This window comes from Macaca thibetana, chromosome 10 (assembly GCF_024542745.1).
Source record: "Macaca thibetana thibetana isolate TM-01 chromosome 10, ASM2454274v1, whole genome shotgun sequence".
Lineage (NCBI taxonomy): Eukaryota > Metazoa > Chordata > Mammalia > Primates > Cercopithecidae > Macaca > Macaca thibetana.
Genome location: NC_065587.1, coordinates 85676470 through 85693925, shown reverse-complemented (window position 1 = coordinate 85693925; position 17456 = coordinate 85676470). Strand labels below are relative to the sequence as shown.

The 17456-nt window shown below is 40.0% G+C and overlaps 1 protein-coding gene and 1 long non-coding RNA gene across 8 annotated transcripts in view; one reads left to right on the top strand and one right to left on the bottom strand.

Moving 5' to 3' along the window:
- DSTN (destrin, actin depolymerizing factor) overlaps positions 1–17456 on the bottom strand; it is a 1228633-nt gene that overhangs the window by 629356 nt on the left and 581821 nt on the right. The window lies entirely within an intron of this gene.
- The window catches only part of LOC126929210 (uncharacterized), a 34209-nt gene continuing 26373 nt past the window's right edge, over positions 9621–17456 (top strand). The window contains exon 1 of the long non-coding RNA XR_007717098.1: positions 9621–9746. This is a non-coding gene — a long non-coding RNA (uncharacterized LOC126929210). The remainder of the gene's footprint in view (positions 9747–17456) is intronic.

The following is a 17456-nucleotide window of genomic DNA, read 5'->3' as shown; positions in this document are numbered from 1 at the left end:
AGTATTAACAAAACCCATCTGATGAGATCTTATGGTTTGTAGAGCGTGACTGCCCAGGTCCCTTTGACAGGAATTTGGAGAAGTGAAAAATGGTCAAAGTTTAGTTCTTAAGACAATTTGCAGAAATGAAGGTATGATAAAAGCAATACAAAAGCATAAACTTCCAAATCCAGTATTTTTCCCACTCTGGCTTTCTGAATCTTTAAAAGGATGCTTTCATTACCTTTTGGGCAGTTAGGAGGGAAAAGAAGAGTTTTTATTTAATTGAACTCTTTTCCATGCTTATTGAAATGTCCAGACTTTAAGTGTACAGTTTAAGTTTGCAAAATATAAACACTTCTGGAACTACTACCCAATCAAAATATAGAACATTTCTGTGACCTCTGGAAATTTTCTCATGACCATTTCTAGTCAGTGGTCCACAGAGTCAACCATTGTTCTGATCTGTATCATTATGAATTAGTTTTGTCCTTGACCGTCACATAATCAGACTCACATTCTGTATACTCCTTAGATCTGACCGCTTTCATTCAGCATTTTGAAGATCCATCTGTATTGTTGTTCACATCAGTAATTCACTCATTTTTATTGCTGAGTAGATTTCCATTTATGAATATGGCACAGTTTGTCTAACCTGTTGATGGACGTTTGAGTTGGTTTCAGTTTGGGGCTACTACAGAAAAAGCTGCCATGAATATTCTTGCAGTTTGTGCATATGAATGTACATGAGTCTTAATTTATCTTGTGTAAATGCTTAGAAATGGGATTTCTGGTTCACATGATTACTATATGAAAATTGCCAAATAATTTTCCAAGATAACTGTAGCATGTTACAACCTCCTCCACAGAACTAAATGAGAGCTCCAGTTGTTTTACAACCTTGACAAGATTTGGTGTGAATGGTCTCTTAAAACCTTTAGCCATTACAATGGTTGTAGTGGAATTTCGATGAGGTTTAAATTTTTTTATTTCTGTAGTAACTAATATATATTTAACCCCTTTTCCACGTGCTTATTGACCATTCTTACATCTTCTTTTGTAAAGTGGCTATTTAAACCTTTGACCACTTTTATGGAGTTGTTGCCTTTTTATTATTAATCTGTAGGTGTTCTATAGCAAGTCCTCTGTCCTTTTCCACAGTTTATGCGTTGCCTATTCACTTTCTTAATGACATCTTTGTTGAGAAGTTTGCAATTTTGTTGATGTTAAATTTTCCTTTTTTTAAAAAAACTTTTATACTTAGTACTTTTTACAAAAAAAAATTTGGGCTACTCCAAAACAGGAAAATATCCTCCTATTTTTCCTTCTGGAAGCTTTATAATTTTAGCTTTTACATTTAGGTCTATAAACAGTCTCTAATTTGGAGGTATGTATGAGGTAGGGATCAAAGTATTTTCCATGTGTCTTTATAGCAGCATGATTTATAATCCTTTGGGTATATACCCAGTAATGGGATGGCTGGGTCATATGGTACATCTAGTTCTAGATCCTTGAGGAATCGCCATACTGTTTTCCATAATAGTTGAACTAGTTTACAATCCCACCAACAGTGTAAAAGTGTTCCTATTTCTCCACATCCTCTCCAGCACCTGTTGTTTCTTTTTAATGATCACCATTCTAACTGGTGTGAGATGGTATGGTGGGGGGAGCGGGGAGGGATTGCATTGGGAGTTATACCTGATGTAAATGACGAGTTGATGGGTGCTGACGAGTTGATGGGTGCAGCACAGCAACATGGCACAAGTGTACATATGTAACAAACCTGCACGTTATGCACATGTACCCTAGAACTTAAAGTATAATAATAATAAAAAATAAAAAATAAAAAACAAAGTATTTTCCATACAGATATCCAGTTGTACCATCACCATTTCTTGAAATGAGTTTTCTTTGTTTTTAAATCTCACTGGATCTTTTGTTTGGAATCATTTTGCCATGTATGCACATTCCTATTTCTAGGCTCTCTAATGTGTTTCATTTATTTACACGTCAATAATTATTGTAGATTTATAATAAGCCTTGAAATCAAGGAGTATCAGTCCTCTAATTTTGTTCTTTTCCAAAATTGTAGGTCTTTTATTTTCATAAAAGTTTTGCATTAGTTTTTCAATTTCTGTAAAAATTCTGTTTGGGTTTTCATTAAGATTACATCAAAGCTACTGATCAATTTAGAAAGAATTGCCATTTTTAACAACATTGAGTATTCCAATTCATAAACAACACATATCACTTCATTTGCTTAGGACTTCTTTAATTTCTCACAGCAATATTTGTAGTTTTTGGCATAGTATAGCTTTGCACATCCTTTTTTTAGCTTTTATTTTAAATTCAGGGGTACACGTGAAGATTTGTTTTCTAGGTATGCTTGTGTCATGGGGGTTTGTTATGCAGATTATTTCATCAACCAAGTATTTAAGCTGAGTACTCATTAGTTATGTTTCCTGATCCTCTCCCTCCTCCCACCCTCCCCCCTCTGATAGACCTCAGTGGGTGTTGTTTTAGCTCCCACTAATAAGTGAGAGCTTGAAGTATTTGGTGTTCTGTTCCTGCATTAGTTTGCTAAGGATGATGACCTCCAGCTACATCCCTGTTCCAGCAAAGGACATTATCTCATTCTGTTTTATGGCTGCATAGTATTTCATGGTGTATATGTATCATATTTTCTTCAACCAGTCTACCATTGATGGACATTTAAGTTGATTCTATGCCTTTGTTTTTGTGAATGGTGCTGCAATAAACATACACATGCATGTGTCCTTATGATAGACCGATTTATATTCCTTTAAGTATATACTCAGTAATAGGATTGCTGGGTCAAATGGAAGTTCTGTTTTCAGATGTTTGAGAAATTGCCACACTGTCTTCCACAAATAGTTGAACTAATTTACACTCCCAACAACAGTGTATAAGTGTTCCTTTTTCTCCACAACCTCACCAACATCTGTTATTTTTTGACTTTTTAATAGTAACCATTCTGACCGGTGTGAGATGGTATCTCATTTGTGATTTTGATTTGCATTTCTTTAATGATCAGTGATGAGCTTTTTTTCATGTGCTTATTGGCTGCATGTATGTCTTCTTTTGAAAACTGTTCCTGTCCTTTGCCCACTTTTTAATGGGGTCATTTGGGTTTTTTCTGGTAAATTTGTTTAAGTTTCTTATAGATGCTGGATATATAGACCATTGTCAGATGCATAGTGTGCAAAATTTTCTCTCATTTTGCAGGTTGTATGTTTACTCTGTTGATAGTTTCTTTCGCTGTGCAGAAGCTCTTTAGTATTTTTATTAGATCTTATTTGTCAATTTTTTGGCTTTTGTTGCATTTGTTATTGGTATATTCACTATAAAATCTTTGCCTATTCCTATGTTGATTTGGTTTGGCTGTGTCTCTACCCAAATCTCATGTTGAATTCCCATGTGTTGTGGGAGATACCCGGTGGGTTGTAACTGAATCATGGGGTCATGTCTTTCCCATGCTGTTCCCATGATAGTGAACAAGTCTCACTAGATCTGATGGTTTTAAAAAGGGGAGTTTCCCTGCACAAGCTCTCTCTTCTTGTCTGCTGCCATGTGAGGCATGCCTTTCACCTTCCACCATGATTGTAAGGCCTCACCAGCCACATGGAACTGTAAGTTCATTAAACCTCTTTCTTTTGTAAATTGGTACCAGGAGAGTGAGACATTGCTAAAAAGATATCCAAAAAATGTGGAAGTGACTTTGAAAAATGTGAGGGTAACAGGTAGAGGTTGGAACAGTTTGGAGGGCTCAGAAGAACACAGGAAAATGTGGGAAAGTTTGGAACTCCCTAGAGACTTGTTGAATGACTTTGACCAGAATACTGATAATTATATGGACAACAAAATCCAGGCTGAGGTGGTCTCAGATGGAGATGAGGAACTTGTTGGGAACTGGCGCAAAGGTGACTCTTGTTATATTTTAGCAAAGAAACTGGCAAGATTTTGCCCTTGCCCTAGAGATTTGTGAAACTTTGAACTTGAGAGAGATGATTTAGGGTATCTGGTGGAACAAATTTCTAAGCAGCAAAGCATTCAAGAGGTGACTTGGGTGCTGTTAAAGACATTCAGTTTTGTAAGGGAAGCAGAGAATAAAAGTTCAGAAAATTTGCAGTCTAACAATGCAATAGAAAATAAAATCCCATTTTCTAAGAAGAAATTCAAGCCGGCTACAGAAATTTGCATAAGTAACACGGAACTGAAAGTTAATCCCCAAGACAATGGGGAAAATGTCTCCAGGGCATGTCAGAGGACTTCATAGCAGTCCCTTCCATCACAGGCCCAGAGGCTTAGGAGGAAAAAGTGGTTTTGTGGGCCAGGCCCAGGGTCCCTGTGCTGTGCGCACCCCAAGGACTTGGTGCCCTGTCTCCCAGCCACTCCAGCCATGGCTGAAAGGAGCCAACTTAGAGCTTGGGCAGTGGATTCAGAGGGTGCAAGCCTCAAGCCTTGGCAGCTTCCACATGCTATTGAGCCTGCCAGTGCACAGAAGTCAAAAATTGGGGTTTGGGAATCTCCACCTAGATTTCAAAGGATGTATGAAAACTTCTGGATATCCAGGCAGAAGTTTGCTGCAGGGGTGGGTTCCTCATGGAGAACCTCTGTTAGGGCAGTGTGGAGGGAAATGTGGGGTCAGAGTCCCCACACAGAGTCCCTATGAGGACACCGCCTTGTGGACCTGGAAGAAGAGGGCCACTGTCTTCTAGATCCCAGAATAGTAGATCCACTGAGTGCTTGCACTGTGTGCCTGGAAAAGCCACAGACACTCAACACCAGCCCAAGAAAGCAGCCAGGAGGGAGGCTGTACCCTGCAAAGCCACAGGGGCAGAACTGCCCAAGACCATGGAAACCCACCTCTTGCATCAGCGTGACCTGGAGGTGAGACATGGAATTAAAGGACATCACTTTGGAGCTCTAAGATTTGACTGCCCCACTGGATTTCAGATTTGCATGGGGCATGTAGCCCCTTGTTTTGACCAATATCTCCTATTTGGAACAGCTGTATTCCCCCAGTGCCTGTACCTCCATTGTATCTAGGAAGTAACTAACTTGCTTTTGATTTTACAGGCTCATAGGCAAAGGGATTTGCCTTGTCTCAGATAAGACAATGGACTGTGGACTTTTGCATTAATGCTGAAATGAGTTAAGTCTTTGGGTGACTATTGGGAAGGCATGATTGGTTTTGAAATGCGAGGACATGAGATTTGGCAGGGGGCGGGGTGGAATGTTATGGTTTGGCTGTGTCCCCACTCAAATCTCTTGTTGAATTTTCAAGTGTTGTGGGAGGGGACTGGTGGGAGGTAATTGAATCATGGGGCAGGTCTTTCCCATGCTGTTCTTGTGGTAGTGAATAAGTCTTACAAGATCTGATGGTTTTAAAAAGGGTAGTTTCTTTTCACAAGTTTCTTCTCTTGTCTGCTGCCATGCTTTCACCTTTCATCATGACTGTGAGGCCTTCCCAGCCACGTGCAACTGTAAGTTCAATAAATCTTTTTCTTGTGTTAATTGCCCAGTCTTGGGTATGTCTTGATCAGCATCATGAAAACGGACCAACACAATGTCCAGAATGGTATTGCCTAGGTTGTGGTTCAGAGTTTTTATAGTTTTGGGTCTTACGTTTAAGTCTTTAATCCATCCTAAGTTGATTTTTGTATATGGTGTAAGGAAGGGGTCCAGTTTCAATCTTCTGCATATGATTAGTTAGTTATCCCAGCACCATTTATTGAATAGGGAATACTTTCCCCAATGCTTGTTTTCATCAGCTTTGTTGAAGATCAGATAGTTGTAGGTTTGTGGTCTTATTTCTGAGTTTTCTACTCTGTTCCATTGGTCTGTGTGTCTATTTTTGTACCAGTACTATGCTGTTTGCTTACTGTAGCCCTGTAGTATAGCTTGAAGTCAAGTAGGATGATGCCTCCATCTTTGTTCTTTCTGTTTAGGATTGCGTTGGCTATTTGGGCTGTGGTTTGGTTCCATATGAATTTTAAAATAGCACTTTCTATTTCTGTGGAGAATGTCATTGGTAGTTTCATAGAAATAGCATTGAATCTATAAATTGCTTTGTACAGTATGGCTATTTTAATGATATTGATTCTTTCTATCCATGAACATGGAGTGTTTTTCCATTTGTTTGTGTCACCTCTGATTTCTTTGAGCAGAGGTTTGTACTTCTCCTTGTAGAGATCCTTCACCTCCCTAGTTAGCTGTGTTCTTAGGTATTTTATTCTTTTTGTGGCATTTGGGAATGGGATTGTGCACCTGATTTGCCTCTCGGCTTGACTGTTGTTGGTGTATATGAGGCTGAGTAACTTTTTTATGTTGATTTTGTCCTGAGACTTTGCTGAAGTTGTTTATCAGCTTGAGGAGCTTTTGGGCAGAGACTGTGGGGTCTTCTAGGTATAGAATTATGCCATCTGCAAACAGGGATAGTTTGACTTCCTCTCTTCCTATTTGGATGCCCTTTATTATTTTCTCTTGTGTGATTGCTCTGACCAGGACATCCAATACTATGTTGCATAGGTGTGGTAAGAGAGGACATCCTTGTCTTGTTCTGGTTTTCAGTGGAAATGCTTCCAGCTTTTGCCCATTCAGTATGATGTTGGGTGTGGGTTTGTCATAGATTGATTTTATTATTTTGAGGTATGTTCCTTCAATGCCTAGTTTATTGAGAGTTTTTAACATGAAGGGATGTTGAATTTTATCAAAAGACTTTTCTGCACCTACTGAGATAATCATGTGGTTTTTAGTTTTAGTTATGTTTATGTGATGATCACATTAATTGATTTGTGTATGTTGAACCAACCTTGCATCTCAGGAATAAACCCTACTTGATCATGGTGGATGTGTTTTTTGATGTCTTGCAAATCTTTCGTTGGGTTTATTCCAATGTAATGTTTTTTTGATGATGATGTAAATAATATAGTTATTCTTGCTGCCATTTTCAAAATTGACACTTCTGGCCTAGAAATACACTTGATATTTTTACATTAAACTTAGATCCTGTGATCTTGACAACTTAACATATTTGTTCTGAGAGTTTATCAATTCTTTTAGATTTTCTACATATACAATATGCTGTCTTCAAATAAAAAATAGTTTTACTTCTTATTTTCCAATATTTTTAACTTTTATTTATTTTTTATGCCTTAATGTATTGGCTAGGACTTACAATACAACGTCGAATCGAAGAGGAAGGGATGACAAAGAGTACCCTGGATATTTCTTTACTGTCCTCCCAGAAGGAGGGAGGTGGTCAGCTGGAACACACTCTTTCCTGCTGTGTATGGTCTGCTTGACCACTGTTTCTACACCTCCAGGCCATTTGCTCTCCAAAACAGTACCCTATAAGAATCTCCTTATCATCCTTAATATTTCAACTTAATTAACATCTTGCCATAGATTCCTTAATTGACAACCCTATCTAAGTAGCATCCCTCTCTATCCTGGTGCAATGCACCACACCCCCTCATACATTTCTAACCATAATTATTATTTTTATTTAGTTAGTTGTTTATTATCTGCATCTCACACAAAATTTAAGCTCCCCACAAGCAAGAACTTTGCTTGTCTTCTTTACTAATGTATCTGGGGAGCCTAGCAGAGAACCTGCTGTTTAAACAAATGTCTAGCAGATGAATAAATAGGCCTTTTACAAAATACTTGTCCTGCTCAGAGGAGAAATCATAGACACTCCCTTTGCTCCATAGAGAGGAAGACAACGAGGAGAGGGGACACATTGCATAGCCCTGAGCACATTGCTGCCAATCCTCAGGTATGAAAAGTGTAAATTTATGTCACACGTTTCCTCTGAAATGTCGCAGGTGTCATATGAAGAACAGGAAAAAGGATATGTGATCTGCCTCAATATCAGAGCAGGAGAGAAGAGAACTGGTTAGGTCATTATTAGCCAGGATTCTCTAGAGGGACAGAATTAATAGGATAGATGTATATCTAAAATGAAGTTTATTAAGGAGTATTAGCTCACATGATCACAAGGTAAGGTCCAACAATAGTTCGTCCGCAAGCTGAAGAGCAAGGAAGCCAGTCCGAGTCCCAAAGCTGAAGAACTTGGAGTTGGATGTTTGAGAGGAGGAAGCATCCAGCATGGGAAAAAGGTGTAGGCTCGGAAGCTAAGCCAGTCTAGTCTTGCCACGTTCTTCTGCCTATTTTTATTCTGGCCAAGGTGGCAGCTAATTAAAGGGTCCTCATCCAGATTGAGGGTGGGTCTGCCTTTCCCAGTCCACTGACTCAAATGTTAATCTTCTTCAGCAACACCCTCACAGACACACCCAGGAAAAATACTTTGCATCCTTCAATCCAAAGATGGCGCTCAATATTAACCGTCACAGTCATGAAGGGACTTGCGGGTCATCATAGGATTTTGAATGAGGGACTCATAGAATTACATCTGGGCTTGAGAAGGTTGTGTTCAGCGGCCACGTGGACCAATTGTAGAGAGTTGAGAGTGGAAGCAGCATACCAGTAAGAAGTCAATGCCTTGGTCCACTCAGTCCATTGGTCCAGGCTGTACTAAAATATCATAGCTTGGGGGGTTATCAACAACAGAAATTTACCTCTCACAGTTCTGGGGCTTAGGAAGTCTAAGATCAGGGTGTTGGAAAACTTGGAATCTAGGGAGGGTCTGCTTTCTGTTTCATAGATGGTTGCCTTCTCACTCTCGTCCTGTGGTGGAAGGGGCAAGGCAGCTTTCTGAGGTCTCTTCTCTAAGGGCACTAATCATGACCTAGTCACCCCCCAAGGGCTCCATCTCCTAACATCATTACATTGGTGATTAGGTTTTAACATACGAATTTGAGGGCACATAAACATTTAGACGATAGCAGCCAACAACAAGAGTGAAAGGCAAGGAATAGTGATAGAGTGACAGTGGATGTGGAATCAAACGGAAATCATAAGAGAATCTGTGATCAGGTTAGCATGGGGGCCAAGAGAGCAGAGTAGAGTTAAAGATGTTGCTTAGTGTTAACAATTAAAAAGAAAACAAAAGTGCAAGGCTCAACTCGTCCTAATCTAACCTGCCCTCTTGACTTCCAGCACAATCTCCAAGCACAACTTGTTGGAAAATCAGGGCTGCCTTTTTGCAACTGTCCCTTGCTTCCTCACTGCTCGAAGTTCTCACAGAAGTCTAAATGAATCCCACATAATGTAAAGCAAAAGGAATAAATAGCTTACTTAAAACTCAGACCTTTTATTTTTTTAAGATTCAGGGAGTACATGTACAGGTTTGCCATGAGTGTATTGTGTGACGCTGATGTTTGGGCTTCTAATAATTTCAGCACCCAATTAGTAAACACAGAACCTGATAGGTAAAAATTCAGATTTTTAAAAAATAAGATGTTACTTTTCTTTCTTTCTATCATCTTAGGAAAAGAGAAAACCTCAGTGGCTTTCTTTTTTCTTCACCACATTTGGGTTTTCTTTGGGGAAAAAGCTCAGGATAAAACCAGATCTGCATTAAGCACCTGTTTCTCTGCAAAGTCACAGACAGCTCTCTGCTTTAGCAGCACTTTTTATTTTTTTTGGTTCCCTCTTCAAGAGCATTTGGATAATAAAAGAAAAGGCCATTACCCTACACACACACCCACTACCAGCTGCATTGAGAACACGAATGTGGATTCTGTCAAGTAGTTGGCAGAGGAAGCCCAGCTCCCAGCTCCAAGCAGCCACACCACAAATGGCGTCAACTTCAGGCTGTGTTTTGTGTCCTCTCTGAGGTGAGTAGTTTGTTTTCAAACCATGTAGATGATATTAGTATTCAGGTTGGTTTTTCAGTGCTGTCTGCAGGGACTGAAGTTTCAAAATGAGGCAAGAGGGACGGTCTGAGGGTAGAGGGGGCCATGCGGGATTTTCAGAATCCTGCTGCCTCGTCTGGCACCAGTGGGCACAGCAAGGCTGGAGCATGGGGTCTCCCTGCCGTGGATGCCCAAATAAAAGGATTAGGAGGGCAAAAAGTTGACTTCAAACTTTCCAACTTCATCAGCTTCCCATAGTATCTGGCAACCTCGAATCTTTTCCAGCTCATATTAAAATGACTCTGCTTCTTTAAAGAGATGTAAAAATGAAGATTGAGTGATGGAACATTACTCCTCAAAAAGGCTCAGATGAATTCCAGATGTACAGAAGAGTATAGTGGGGAATAGGGAGGAGATGTCTAGTGTCTTTCTCCCAGTTCTGCCATGGATTTGCTGTGTGATCTGGGGAAATCCATATAACCTTTCTGATTTTTTGTTTCCTTATCTATAAAATGTGGGGATATGTATAAATGATCTGTACCATCCCTTTCAGAAAAATAGCAAAATAAAGACAAAACTGATTCTGTTATCTCTGCCATGCTGACATCTAGTTTCTACTTGAATGTTCCCAGTGACAAGGAACTTGCTACATTTTAAAATGACTCAGTTTGAGTGCTGGAGGTTTGTTTCTTGTATCTCTTCCTTTCTTTACTGTGTCAGTACAAAAGGAAATTCATTTCTGAAGGGACCATTTCTAGGATCAACACTAATATATTAAAGTTCTAAAAATACCATATCACTTTAGTAAGAGCTACCCAGCATTTATTTACTTGCTGCCAGATTCCTTGGAATTTTCTTAGCTTGACTCAAAATATTCATGCAAACCAAGCTAAAAAGGAAGAGAAGGCAAAGGAAAACACAGTAGTTCTCTTTTTAATTTTTAATTTTTTCTACCTGAACAATGATAGTTTTTAAGGACAACATTTCTCACAGAACGGAAAAAAATGAGAGCTAAAATTGCTGGTTATCTTCATCCAACTCTTCTTTTGATCCAGCAGAGAAACTAAAGACAAGATAAGTGATGTGACCTACCCAAGGTCACACAGCTGAGATTAAGCCCACATTTCTGGACTCCTAATTCTCAACATATAAATCCATAGATGTTTTCCAAAGGGTGAACCACGAAACGGATTTTTTAAGCTACCAGAAGGTGGTTTTGGGGAGAAGGGGAAATGGGGAGTCAGGTTCTATGGTCAAACGTATTTGGGAAATGCTAGTTTGTTTTGTTTTGTTTTATAGCATGGATTCTCAGAAATTTAAGTATGCTATATTGTTGGGACACAGTCAGGAAAGCAGTAACCGCTGTAGATTTCTAGCAGAAAAATATTTAATGCAGGCGATTGGGAGTTTACAACTTTATTGGAAGGCCTGAAGTTGCAAAGATCAGGTAAAGCCACCATTAGATCCAAAGAGCACCACAGTTAGGAAGTTGCTGTCGCTATCACTAGTGTCTCCAGACCTGAGGTAACTAATATTCAGGGGAATGTCTGGAAAGGACATGAAAACATTGCATCTAACAAATCTCAGAGGTGCTCCAGCCGCTTGCTGGAGAAACAACAGTAGATCTCTCCCTTTTGCCTTTTATTTTTCATGTAAGTGCTTCTCCATTGGCAGCATCTAGTCTGAACTCTGTTCCCTCTGGAATCTTAGTAATGCAGTTATCAGGCTTCTAGCCCCTAGAATGCAGTAGAGATCACAGAAGAGAGTGGTCTATTTTGTTTATTGTTGTTTTTGGAAATGATATCCTCATCCAATTTGAGGTCCCCACTGGAAGCCTGTCAGTTCCCTTTCTTGAGCAACTGATTAAGCCCACACTCAAACCATTTTCCTTATTGGGCTCTCATACTGAAAACCGCTATGCACTCACCCAAATAGCCTGGGGCCAGAACTCAGACAATTAGGGACAGTCTCTATGCACTGGAGTCCACAAAATTATTCAAATTAGCCAATTCACAGGAAGCCTGTGAAACCCTGCTTGCCATACACCAGACATAAATTTCTGTCTGCATCTCCAGTTTGCTGTTATCCTATCCCCGGGTGCAACTCCCTGTGTGGCCCTGCGTGGCAGCCTTCTCTCCTTCAGAGATGTAAGTAACTAAGAGTTCTGCCCCTCATTTAGCTGAATATCTTTGTTTTGTGCCCACCATTAAAGAATTTTTGGATTTTATAAAGCAGGGGCGGGAATGGAACAGAGTTACTACAATCAGTCTAGTGCATCTAATAATGAGCATTGAAGCCGTCCAGTGGAGATACGGTATTTAGTGTTTCCGAAACTTCTTTAACCACATGTCTTCATTTTCAGAGGCAACACTTACTGATATATGTCAGAAGGTATCAAGGTTTCATGAAACTCATTTTGGGCATTATTGTTTAAATTATAATTTCAAGGGTTCATATACTTTGAAGGCCCTCTGACCCAGAAGGAAGCAGGACTGGTGATGTAGTGGCCTGAGCTATACTATCAGGGCATTCATGATCACCACAGGATTATAGTGTAATCCATAGTACAGTTGCCATTGTACTATGGATTATACTGTACATAAAGATTATTATTCTGCCTAGATAGTCCCAGCTGGTAGATTTGTACAGGACTTACCGAACTCATATTTCTGTAATCAAAGCCAACTTCTTCTTTGTTTCCTATCCAAATCCTAGTTGATTATCAATATCCAACTCAAGTCCTTTCTCTTCAACAGGAAATTCAATGATTAGCTCAGCTTTCTCTCATCTCTTCATTCTCTGAAATCTTGACACGCTGTCAGCACTTGTCACAAATCTGCCTGTGACATCTCTTGTACTACTTCCTTGCTCTATTTAACAGCTCTTCTCTTATCCCCAGCTGCATTGTAATCTTCTCAAAGGAAGCTTGGATGCTGCTGGGCACCTCCTTAAACGTTTAGAGCAATGCTAAGCACATAATGGGTACACAGATAATTGTGGGCCAGATAAATTAATTAGTTGGCCACTTCAGTTTCTAATACAAGGATTTTCTGTTATTGTTTTGTGTTGTTTTAGAATTTTAGTTGAAGCGGAACCTAGCTTGCATGTGGGTATATTTGTTCATGCAGATGAGAGCAAAAGCAGAGTTCCATAAAAACTACTATTATCAAGTGGTAGAAGTGATTTTCCTTACGTAACATTTCTTAGCTATTTTGGTGTTCTTAAACCATGAAGAGCAATGTGACACTTACAAAGTCCTAAGTGACTTTCTTCCTTCCAAGAATTATTTCAGGCTTGGGTTCCCAGCAATTCAGAGGCAATTCTATTTCTGCCATGTTCATACTTTGCATCTTTATAGCCTTTAAATTTTTTAAAATGTATATGGTCTATTTATCTTCCAACAATGATTCTTATGATCTGGGTAGAGCTAACACAATATTATTGTCCTTATTTAACCATTGAAGAAACTGAGGGGCAGAGATCCCATCTAATAGGTGGCAAAATCTGGACTTGAAACAAAATCTGCCTCCCAATTTATAGCTCTTTCTAATGTGTTCCAAAGTAAAGAGAAGTGTAAGAATGTATGTATGCATATATGTATGTTATATATGCATGAAATGCATGTATGCATTGTTTTATTAATCAGATAAAGGAAGGAATTTAAATTTTGAAATACTCAATTTTTTTCTCCTCATAAGTTTTCCAGTAGAAAGATAACCATACACGCAATTCCCAAACTGATTTTTATCCCCACATACAAAAATAATAAAATAAAAAGGTCTCTCCACTATGTCCCCAAAATCACCTCTAGAAATTTTACAGCTCGCAGGCTGCCTTGGACTACTCATTTGCCATAACACAATACCATAGACGGAGTAACTTAAATAATAGAAATGTATTGTTTCACAGTTCTAGATGCTAGAAGAACAAGATCAAGGTGACAGCATAGTTGGTTTCTGGTGAGGCCTCTCTTTCTGGTTTATAGTTGGCTGCCTTTTTCTGTGTCCTCACGTGGTGGGAGGTAAGGGTTGAGGGAGAGAGAGCCAGCTCTCTGGTGTCTCTTCTTATAAGGACAGTAATCCTAACACAGTCACAAAGGGATTATGACCAACACACTCATGACCTCATCTGAACTTAATTATCTCCCCAGGGCCCTGTCACCAAATACCATCACACTGGGGATTAGTGTTTCAACATACAAATTTTGGGGAGACACAAGTCAGCCCATAGCATTCTAGCTCTGCCTTTTTTTTTTTTTTTTTTTTTTTTTGTGACAGAGTCTCACTCTGTTTCCAGACTGGAGTGCAGTAGCGTTATCTCGGCTCACTGCAACCTCCACCTACCAGGTTCAAGCGATTCTCCTGCCTCAGCCTCCTGAGTAGCTGGGACTACAGACGTGCACCACCAAGCCAAGCTAATTTTTCTGTTTTTAGTAGAGATGAGGTTTCACCATGTTGAAAGGGATGGTCTCGATCTCTTGAACTCGTGATCCACCCGCCTCGGTCTCCCAAAGTGCTGGGATTACAGGTGTGAGCTACTGTGACCAGCCTTCCATTTTGACAACCCCATACCAGCATTAACTCTAAAATCTAAAGTTTAAAGTCTTATTTAAATATCACATAAATCAGATGGGGGTGAGACTCAAGATACAATTCATCCTGAGGCCAAATTCCTCTCCAGCTGTGAACCTGTGAAACCTGACAAGTTACGTGCTTTTGAAATGTGATCATGGGACAGGCATAGGATAAACTTTCACATTCAAAAAGAAAGGTAGCAGAAGTTCCCAACCAAATCCAAAACGTAGCATGTCAAATTCCATTAGATCTTAAGGCTCAAGAATAATTCTCTTTGGCTCCATGTCTCACCTTCCAGGCTCACTGGCATGTCAATGCCACCCGATAGCTCTAGGTAGGGGTCCTGTCTCCTCAGCTCTGTCCCCAAGGTTCCAGGTGGAGGGCCTCTGCCTGTTGAAATGGAGGTGGTAGCCCTGATTATCTCTAAATTGCCTTCAGGGTTATTTTCCACTCCTCTTGAAGAGTAGGTCATGTTCACGGGCAAATAACTCAAATAACTCTATGACCCTGTCCTGTCAAAGCCCCAAAGTCCTGCAGCCTTCCTTCATTACATCTCCATCCCCACGTTGGCAATGTTTCTGCATGTATCACACCATAAGCTCTTTACTAAGTAGTTGCTCAGCCACACACTCAGTATGGTTAAGCATGGCTTATGTGGCTCCTTAGAGTAAGCTTTTTCATTTTTCCAGTCCATTGCAGGCACAGAGTTATATTTTTAGAAGTGGAAGTTATACTTAGAAGTCCTGTGCCACTTGCTAATGCAGAGAAAAGAATCCTGGAAAGTTGTTTTATCCACCACCACCCCTTGTCAAAACCATTCTTCAGACTCATTCCTTTCATGGGCACCAGAATGTAAAAATAAAAATTTAATCATGTTTCCCTGCCATTGACTCTCCAGCAGCAAGACAAAGCCCAGACCTGCCATTTAAGAAACTCCCTTGTTTGTGTCTCTCCAACCTCATCTACCACTTTCAATTTCTGAACTGAATTTCATACCACATACAGTCAGTTCTCATTATTTGCTGTATTTATGTTCTATAAAGTCACTGTGAACAGTGAATTAGTAAATACTGAACCACTGTTCCTAAGGGGAAATATAAGATTAGGTTCCTAAGAGCCTCTGGTCGCATTTTTATCAACCAATTGACACATCCTTGTTTTATTTGTGTTTCTGTTTAAAAACCCCTTTTTAAATGTATGTTGTGGATTCATTAACATTGGACTCACAGCCAATGGTACTAGAACTCATGCCTGATCAAAGTCTATCTATCACATGTATTTCCCTGTAAGTCATGTCACAGCCTTTTTGCACCTGGGAATATTGGACAGCATGGCCTATGCTTGGGATCTGTTTTAAACAGCAGATTCACCAACAAAAACTACAAAACTGTGGAAAATGTGGCACTACATGGACCATGAGATGGATACTTGTTTACAGTATGAGAGCTCAAATGAGGAGACAGAGCACCATCTCTGCTGGGAACAGCCATGTCAGGTGACTAAAATTTTTGCTGCTCTGTACATGTCTTTAAATGATGGTGGAAGTGTGGCATGCATTGATTTGGGGGTTACAAATGAATTTTGGCAAATAGGTGAATTTGCAAATACAGAGTGCACTAATAATGAGGACCCACTGAGCTTGCAATCACCTGCTCTAGTTCACAGTGCTCTGCCTGTGTGTCTGTTTACATCCACATGAGGGTGAAAATGCCTGAAGGTGAGGAAGTACACTCTGTAGATCCACAAGTGGAAGGCACTTGTTAAATGTCTGCTGAAATGAACCAAACTTCACATGTGTTGTATTCTTACAGTATGCCAGCCAGGATTCCATCAAGCCAATTGAGGTATAACAGGCTCTGGTCCTTTGGACACATATGATGAAGCCCTTAAACAGTATGTGGAGTTCTCATATCAGATCTAATGACTAGAATGACTGAGAATCTCTTCTGACCAGCTTGTTCTCAGTACTCATGACTTAAGAGGGGAGTAGAGGAGCAAGTTGTTTACCTAGCATGGTACAGGACACTATGTGGGTTCCTCAGACAGTGAGAGCTTCCTCAGAGATGACTGGCCCAGCTAGTTGCCTCTAATGTTTAAAATTCTCTTGTTAGAACCTTATTTCTTTAGGTTAAGCATTTTCAGACAAGTATAAAGGAGGGAAATTAACATTTCTGAGGGTGTAGTATGTGTAAGAACTTTGCATATTTACTGTCTCTAATCCATATAACAATCCTATAGAGGAGATAGAAATATCCCCTTTAGAGGTAGCAAAGAGGCAGTAAAGTCAAGGGACATGCAGAAAGACACTATGTGGTGGTCTGGCCAACATTTGTAGCCAGATTTGTTTCATCACTAGCTAGTTATTTTCCCCATGCTACCTTTTAAAATACATGTAAGCACAAATACTTCTCAGCAGGGGATCGCACAGCCATTAACATTCACATGTTGTTTCTACCAGTTATTCAACAAATATTGGTAGAGAACTTCTAGTGTGCAAAGAAATATGCTGGGACTAGAAGAAATGCAAAGTTGAATCCGGCATGGCTCCTAGATACACAGAACATGTGCATAAACATTTAGAATATGAGTGGAAATTATACACGTCATAGAAGAAATATCAAAGAGGTCTGTCTCAGCTGGGAGAGTAAGAAAGGCTCCATGGAGAAGGGGGCCCGTGCTTGATATTGAGGGAAGAGTGATGTCAGCATGGGAACAGCACAGGCATAGGCCAAGGTGTGAGAAAGTGTGGGTTAAAAACTGATGCTCAAGGGAGCTGAATGTAAAAGTAAGTAGGGCACTGTAAGGCAAGATGAAGGAGGATCATTATAAAAATGACTTCACTGCCAGGGCCAGACCTTTGCACTGTAATCATTAGGCAGCAGAAGGGCACTCTCAGTGCCTGAGGAAGGGCATGGAGTGATTTGTGAGGTGGCAGTGTGTACTAGTTTGCCAGGGTTCTATAACTATCTATCACAGACTGGGGAGCTTAAACAACAGAATTTTATTTCTTGCAGTTCTGGAGGCCGGAAGTCCGAGATCTAGGTGGTGGGAGGGCTGGTTTCTGTCAGGCCTCTCTCCTTGGCTTGTAGACAGCTGCCTTCTCCCTGCATCTTCACAT